Source organism: Pezoporus wallicus, unplaced genomic scaffold, assembly GCF_028554395.1.
Source record: "Pezoporus wallicus isolate ANWC-B61680 ecotype Strahan unplaced genomic scaffold, APGP_CSIRO_Pwel_v1 contig_12500, whole genome shotgun sequence".
In the NCBI taxonomy this organism is placed as follows: domain Eukaryota; kingdom Metazoa; phylum Chordata; class Aves; order Psittaciformes; family Psittacidae; genus Pezoporus; species Pezoporus wallicus.
Window position 1 is genome coordinate 45139 of NW_026642777.1, and position 8166 is coordinate 53304.

Sequence of the window (8166 nt, forward strand, 5' to 3'; positions counted from 1 at the left end):
GGATGGGGTACTGGACCCCGCTGGGGATGTGGTACTGGAGCCCGCTGGGGATGCAGCACTGGAGCCCGCTGGGGATGCGGTACTGGACCCTGCTGGGGATGCGGTACTGGACCCTGCTGGGGATGCGGTACTGGACCCTGCTGGGGATGCGGTACTGGACCCTGCTGGGGATGCGGTACTGGACCCTGCTGGGGATGCGGTATTGGACCCTGCTGGGGATGCGGTACTGGACCCTGCTGGGGATGCGGTACTGGACCCTGCTGGGGATGCGGTACTGGAGCCTGCTGGGGATGCTGCACTGGATGCAGGGCCTCTGGAGCGGCTCCGCTCTGGGCAGTCTCCTTTGTGTCTGTGGGCAGCAGGGAAAGCTCTTGCTGCCCTGTGCCCTCCAGGTCGCTGTTTCCACAGCAGGGCTGTGTTCCTGCTCTGAGCCTTGGCACGAATGGAGCTGAGGGTGGTTTGTGGTGCTGGGCTGCAAGCTGTGGTGGTTCTGCTGCGGGCTAAACCTGCTCCAGAGTCAGCTTGGGCAGCAATCAGTGCTGCCTGCCCTGGAGAGGAGGGTGCTGGCTGCATGGAAGCCTATGGAGCAGCATGGGTTGTAAGACCTGGCCTGTTCTCACTCCCCATGGCCATGTAGAGATAAGGAAACAACACGGAGCCTTTTGCCGCGCACAGAGCAAGCAGTTCTCCCTGGTGTCCATAGTTAGGGATTTCTCCTCAAGAGTCCGTGGTGCACTGGATGCCCAGCAGCTCCTCAAGGGCAGCTCAAGTGAGTCAGCCTGTGGGAGCGGCTCTTGTGCTGAACCCTGTATTTCTCTTTCCACCCAGCTGAGTCAGAGGAGCTGCTGAGGGAAGGCTGCGAAGAGCTTTCGGAAGCAGTTAGAAGCAGGAAAGCCTGAGGCAACAAGATGTGCCTTTGTTCTGCAGGCTTTCAAAATGCCTTCCGAGAGCCCTGGTTCTGGCAGGATTTTGCAAGAGCCCTGGCATCACTTGCATGACGAAGCCGGTAAGTGTGTGCTCTCCCAAGGAAAGAGACCCAGATGAATGAGGCCTTCATTCTGTGGAGGGAGAGGAAAGCATGCGGGAAATCCACAGGAAGAGCTGGGCAGAGCGAGGTGTTTCCTCATCAACACGTACCACCAAAGCACGTCTTGTGCAGCGGTTTGTGCCCTCACTTGAAACACAGCTCGGTTTATTGTGGAGCCCACGTGAACTCAGTGGTGAAGGTGTGGAGGAGCAGTGCTCAGGGGCTCTCACTGTGGGGCTATGGGCGAGCTCATGCTCTGAGTTCCTTAGGCTTGGCTGCAGGTGTGCAGAAGGTGGGTGGGTTTTGCAGGGCCGCTGCCTCCTTGGCTTCTTGTTAAGCAGCATTCCGGGGCAGCCCCTAACGCTGGAGCTGTGACATCTGCTTGGCTTCAGGGAACCCCCACTCATGAGATGCCAGCTGGGGTAAGTGGACTTCATCCTGACATGAAGAGGTGCTGGGAGACTCCATGAGCAGCCAAAAGTGCACTTTGGGGTGGCTTTAGTTGGCTTTAGCTTCTCTCTGCTCTGCAGGCAGAGACCTGAAGGGTAGCCTCATGCTCCAAATGACATTCATCCCCTCAGACCTGGAGCCGTGCTGACTGCAGCAGCTTCCACATCAGGCAGCATCCTGGGGACCGAGGCAATAGTGTGATTCCTTTAGAAATTACAATTCCTGATGCTGAGAAGCTCCTTGCTTCTCCCAGATGGCTGAAGCCATTGAACACGGTGGGTATCATGCAGTGGTGCAGAATTGAACGTAGCCCATCTGTGAGACCTGCGGGAGAGGGGTCACTTCACAGGTGGGGTGAAGAGGCTTCACCTCAGAGTCAGGCTTGTGGGTAAGGGCACGCTTGTGAGCAGTGAATGGGAGGTAATTATGCAAAGTAAGATGTGAATTACAGCCAGGAGGACGGCAGGCAGTGATTATCTAACTCTGCAAATAGGAACGTGTTAATTGGCAATGGAAAACCTTACATTAAGCTGATTTTCTGCCCACAACCTCAATTAACGTGGTAAATAACCAGAACACAGTAAACAAGGGTATGTGAGAAGCCTGGGGTGACTGAAATGCTCCCAACTTAAAGGAGCTCCTTTGTGGCTGACCTCAAAACTCAGAGTCAAAATAAGCTCCGTGTTACTGCTCCTGGGGGCCTGTGCTGTTGGGATGTGTCTGGGTGCTGCTCCCACACGTGGACGAGGAGCAGCTCAGGGCATGCAGAGCCGCATCCTGGGGCTGCAGGACTTTGAGGGGAGGGAGCCTGTTGTACCTGGGGTACCCGAAGCTGTCTGCAGGGGTTTTCTGCTCGCTCACTGTACTTTTCTGGCACCTTTCGTGACTTTCCTGGTTAATTAAGTTCTGCAACGCACACAGATTTAAAATGTGACTTCACAAAACTCCAACAACATATGTTGTGTTGCTTATATCGCCGCAAGCATGTGACAGAGTTTATTTGGTGCTTCCCCACGGGCTGCCTGCTCTGCTCTTTCCTCCAGGAACCCTCCCAACACTGCCAAATCTGAGCTTCTTGCACCGGGGATCCCCCTGCCCCCATAACGTTGAATAAATGTTCTTGTGTACAAGCACAAGATGATGCATTGGGCTGTGCATGGAAATTCTGGGAAGCCCTGGGGAAATGCTGATGTGAAAGCTTGTAACTCTGCTCTTCCATCTGCAGGTTGGCAGGTCACAGGGGGGAGTTTTCCTGTCCTTAAACCTGAAGGATATCATTGACTGAAGGTGAGAAGGACTCTGTTCTCTCTGGGGAATAGCCAACGGGTATTTTGTTCTTTGGCTCATTTCCTCCTGCTCTGTGCCCGTCTTGTGCAATTCCCCAGGGCAACACCAAAGTGTGCTCAAGGTGGGTTTCCCCAAACGGGCATCACTTTATCTGGGATCTGACTTCTTACACTCCGTACATATTCATATATAAACCTCTGATCTTGGGTACAGTTAACACTAGGCAGCAGTATCAGCAGCTGGGGTATATTAGACATTTCTCTGCTTCGTAGGTTGGAATCCTGACTTGAGAGTCTATGTTCTAGTGATGTCTGTAAGTGCAAACCACTGCTACTGTGCCAGAAATGGATTCCCTTGCCTTCACACTCAGCTGCTCCTTTCCTCTTCTCCCAGTACATCCCACTGAAGGCCTGGTGATTCAGTCACTTTGCTCACACAGGCTTTACTCTGAAGAGCAGAGATGATGGCTGTATCCCACCTGTCTGTGCATGCCATGAAGAGGGGTAAGAAAAGGACCTTGTCACTCCCAGCTCCTGCACACACCTTCAGCATTTGGCTCTGCTGTCACTGTCACCTTTTGTTCTCTTTCCATTGGAAAACTGGTGTCACAAGAGTGCTGGAAATGTCAGTTTGACAGATCAGTTAGGACCAAAGCTGAAATATCACTCCTTTTATTGCTAGTGGTTGAATTTTGGCAGCCTTTCTTCTTCCTCAGCCTCGCAGACTGTGAGAACAGAGTGATTCATGGAAGAGAGTGATTTGATTTCCTACATGTCCCCCTTGCTGCTGTCCTGAGTTTGATAGCTTTCATTTGATTCACACGTCTTCCCCAAAGGAATCCCACCTCCAACTGATGGCTTAGGAGACAGGAAAATCCATCACTTCTGCCTGGGAGAGTTCAGCAGAGTTCATGCTTGCTCTGGGTGATTAAAAGCCATTGGGAGTGGGGTACAGGAGGCTGCCTTGGGTGAAGGGGTGCTGAGGTTTGGAGGCACAGTGACATGAAGAGTTTCATGCCAGCCATGAGGTATTGTACTAGCTCCAAGCAGTCACTCATTCATTTTCTGCACACCCCACCCTTGATGGCCTCTGATTCTTACTATTCCCTGCGGTTTTTAGTGAGACCATCATGTGGTGCTTGGTTTAAGCTCAGGTGGCTGAAGCCTGTGATTAGACAGGGAAGATAACTGGCACTGGGGCAGGACTATTTAGAGTGAGAATTAGATATTTGCTTGTTCAGTGTCTGACTTTGATCCTTATCTTTACTTCATTCAGATTACATCTCTCAAATCACAGACTCCCAGAGTGGTTTGGGTTGGAAGGGACCTTAAATCTCCTCCATTCCCAACCCCTGCCACAGGCAGGGACCCCTTCCACTGGAGCAGCTTGCTCCAAGCCCCTGTGTCCAACCTGGCCTTGAACACTGCCAGGGGTGAAATGTGGCAAGGCAGAAGCCTGCACCCAGTTGCACTCCTGGGGAGTGGGGTACTCACTGCCTGCTGGGGCTCTGCTGTGACCATGAATGAGCTGAACTCCTCCTGGCAGCCGCTTAACTGCTGCCTTGTCTCCTGATGGCTATAAATGTGATTTCATTGATAGCAGCTTTAGGGGAGAGCCTTAATGTTTGCTTTGCAGCCCTGTGCATCTCTAAGGTTGATCTTTTTTACTTTAAACCTAACAACTTTCTGGTTAGTGCTCTCCTAAAATGCATCTCGGCTTAGCCCTTCACTTCCAAGTGCTCAGCAGTACAGCAGGGCTGGCTCTGCTGCACACTACTGTCACTGTTGAGCCTCAGGAGGTGGCAGCTGAGGGAAAGAGAGGAGGAAGAAAAACAACTAAATGGGATGTCAGATTCCTCATGAGCCTGAGATGGGGTCAATGCTAATGGAGGATGGTGTTGAGCTTCCCGTTTTATGGGCTGCTCACTTCCATAAATCCCTTGTCTGTGGGGAAAGGAGGGTCTTTGCAGTACCCTGAGAGAAGAGATGTTGATTGCTGCTGGCGGAAAGTCTGATGGGGACCTGGGGACCCTTTTTCTCCTGTAGCTATTCAGTAGTCAGGCCTGAAGGGTTTAACTGCACTGGGGGTTGGTGGCTTCTACCTTCTGCTCTCTGCCCTTTTACTAAGGCTTCTTGCTGGGCTGTGGGACTGGACGGTGGTGAGTGGGAAATGATCAGCAGGGCTAAACGTGTGGTCATCTGTTGGGAATGGCTTTTTGTAACGCAAACAGCATTTGGGTGCCTCGGGGCTGAGAGGGAAAACACATCTCATTAAAAAGTTCAGCTGGAGCTCTCAGAGTCACCCACTGCACACACAGCCCAAGCGCTGCAACAGCAGGATCCCGAGTGCCCAGCTGCCTTGTCATTGCAGGAGCCGAGAGCAGCAAACAGCAAATGGTATTCCAGAAATGACAAGCAAATCAGCATTATTCTTTCAGCCTTAATTGTGGGAGCGCAAAGCAGTTCCGCAGGTGGGGAAACTTCCCTTGGATGTGATTGATGCTGACAGTGCTCTCCTGTGAAATGCCTTCCCTGATTTGTCTCTTTTCAACTCCCCCCTCTAAGAGGACGTGGCAGCGGGTACCTGTTACAGCCCCGTGTCCTGGCAGCTTCAGCCCCGGATTTAATGCGGTGCCCCTGGGGACAGCTTGATTTCAAATGAGCAAACGCAGCTCAGCTGTGGGCCTATAGCTCTAATGTGCACAATCTGCTCCGTTCATAGCCCCAGACCAGACTGCCCCTCAGGCAGCCTGCGCATAAAGAGCTGGAGTAACTTCCGTGGCTCAGGAGGCAGAATGCAGGTCCTGGAGGTGGGCACGGTGCTGGGTAGTGCTGCTGGGCTCCTGCAGGAGAGCATTTGAACGCTGTGTTGTGCTGGGAAGCTGTTCCCAGGAGACATCCACATTCTACTGCTAAAAAAAGGGCTAGTGCTCCTTCTGTGAATAGTCAGCATTTACTGCTTCAGCTAGACTTGGGGTTTCACTTGTCTGTCTGGAAGCTAGAGGGACTTTTTCTCTAGTACCATCAAGAACAGGAATAGAAACTTTGCAATAAGCTCAGAATGTTCTTTGGCTCAGTGCATGGGAAAGAGATTTAGGGTTGGATTTCCTATTGCTTCACACTTACTCCTGCCTGCTAGCAGGGTGACAGTTCTGTGCACAGGCGTTTCTCTTACATGAACTATTGGCTGTTTCTCCCTAATTTACTGCTGTATCTTCTCAGCTTATTTCTGGAGGTAAATGCTTCCCTTTCCCTCACTACCAGCAGCCAGGAAGACTCTGAACTCGGGGACATCTCAAAGACACTCTGCATACTGTGGACAGGGAGAGGAGGCAGGCAGAGACGTTTATTACCTTCTGAGGGGGGTTATTAAGATGTTTGGAATGGATGGTCCGGTTCCAACTCTGCCTTGGCAACTGCTCATAATGCTCTATAGTGATTAAATGATGGATTTCCAGAAGCAGAGCAAAGCAAGCAAGCAGCCATTGCAGAGTGGGGAAATGGAGCAGCGTGGGGCTGCAAAGGGAGCGGAGCTGTGTCAGAGCCGGGCTTTGCACAAGAGCTCTCTTTCAGAGCCCCTCCTGCATTGTGCCTCCCACACTTGCTGCTTCTGGAGCACTCTGTTCCAAGCAGCTTGTCTTGCAGCATCTTGTGATTGACTTCACAACGTGCTAACCCCGGGTATTAATAGCAGGGAGATGTCTGGTGCTTTCAGCTGTTCAGCTTTGTCTCCCATTGCTGGGGGTTCACTCCTGTGTGCAGGCAGGTAGTGGTCATTGCTCAGGTACTTCAGTACCTGTGCTTGATGTTGTAGGCTAATGGGTAAGGAAAAGCACATGGAGGGCTTTGACCTGATACAGGACAACAGTGGAGGGGGAGGCCTGGGTACTCTGGTGAACCAGAGCATCACCACAGACACATTTAGTTGTGTGTCCATCCCGTGCTGGCAGGATGCCCTGCTCACATCCTGCACATCAGCAAGAGAACAAGAGGGAGCTATGAGCTCTTACGGGATTGAGACCCAAAGGAGGAAATGCTCCCCAAAAGTGGGTGTGAGCAACCCAACTGCAGCAGCACTGTTGGAGACCTGTAAATGTAGCTGGAACTGTTTTGTTCCTTGTGCTGCTTTTCAAGTGTTAAGTCACAGCAGTGTCCTTCATGCACCAGCAAAACCCCCTCTGCAGTCACTGGTGGCCTCACACTGGGCACTTCCCTGAAGCTGGTTGTGTAGTTCACTCTTGGGAGGTAGTACTTGGATTATGAAGTCACACTTCCAAGAGGCTGACGTGTATTGTAACTCTAATTGGCAGTACACGGCTCAGTGTGCCTACAGCTGTCTCTAGGTGTAGTTTCTAACAACACACAAGTGCAGCTGCACCTGAAAGCAGCTCCCTCGCCTCTGCAGAAAGGAAGAGTAAGGTGGGGGGTAACTCCTGTTAATGTTTTCCCTGCAGGCTGCTACCATGAACGACTGCACAGCAGCAGGTGTAACACTGATCCTGAGCTTGGGATGGGACACATCACCGTGGATGAAGTTCACTTCCTCACATCGAGCAGCAGCAGTTCCCACTTCTCTCTGGATGCTGACAGCTCAGCACTAGGCTCTGGCCTTCTTCCTTCTGAAGCTGTGAAGGGCTTGGATGAGCTATTTGGTAATAGCTGACCCAGGACCCAAGCCTTGCTGGCTTCCCGACTGTCCAGCCCCACTTGCAGAGCTCAGTTCTGTACCAGGTAAGAAAATGAAGGGGCTAACCACGTTCTGCATGGCAAACCAAAGCGTTTAGGGAAGGCAGGCACCTGATCCTCCCACTGCTACTACTATGGAAACATGTCAGAGCAGAGAACCTGTTGCCATGATACTGTAAAAATAACCTGGTGTCAGCCACTGTGGAGACGCTGAGTGGCTGCTCTACATGGGCTGTGTGTGAGTGGCTCCAACACAGGGACCTGGCACCGTGCATGCAGGGAGGTGGCTCTCTGACAGCTTCAGGTGATAAGTCCATGTGAGTTTTAACCTGTGTACGTGACACTTGAAGCTGAAGTGGGCAGCCTCGGTTTGTGCAGATGTGGGCTTAGCTACGGAGTTCTAAAGCGGATCAAGCAATGGTAGGTGGGGTTTAAAGAAATCCCACCTCAGATGTAAGGAGTTGGAAACAGGGTGGGTTTTGGAACTGTAAATTGGAGCATGTATGGAATGGATGAGGCCCCCTGGTGAAGGTGCCTCTGAGCTCCAAGGTGCTCAGGGAGCCAGGAAAGATGCCAGTGCTGGGTTTAAAGCCCTGGATGTGTGTGCAGAGGGGAAGCGAGCCCAGGATCAGGCCCAGCTTGGCAGAAGGGGTGAGCTCCCTTGAGAGCTGCAGAGAGCAGGACAATGGCTGTTTGAAGCCTTAAAATCATATCCAG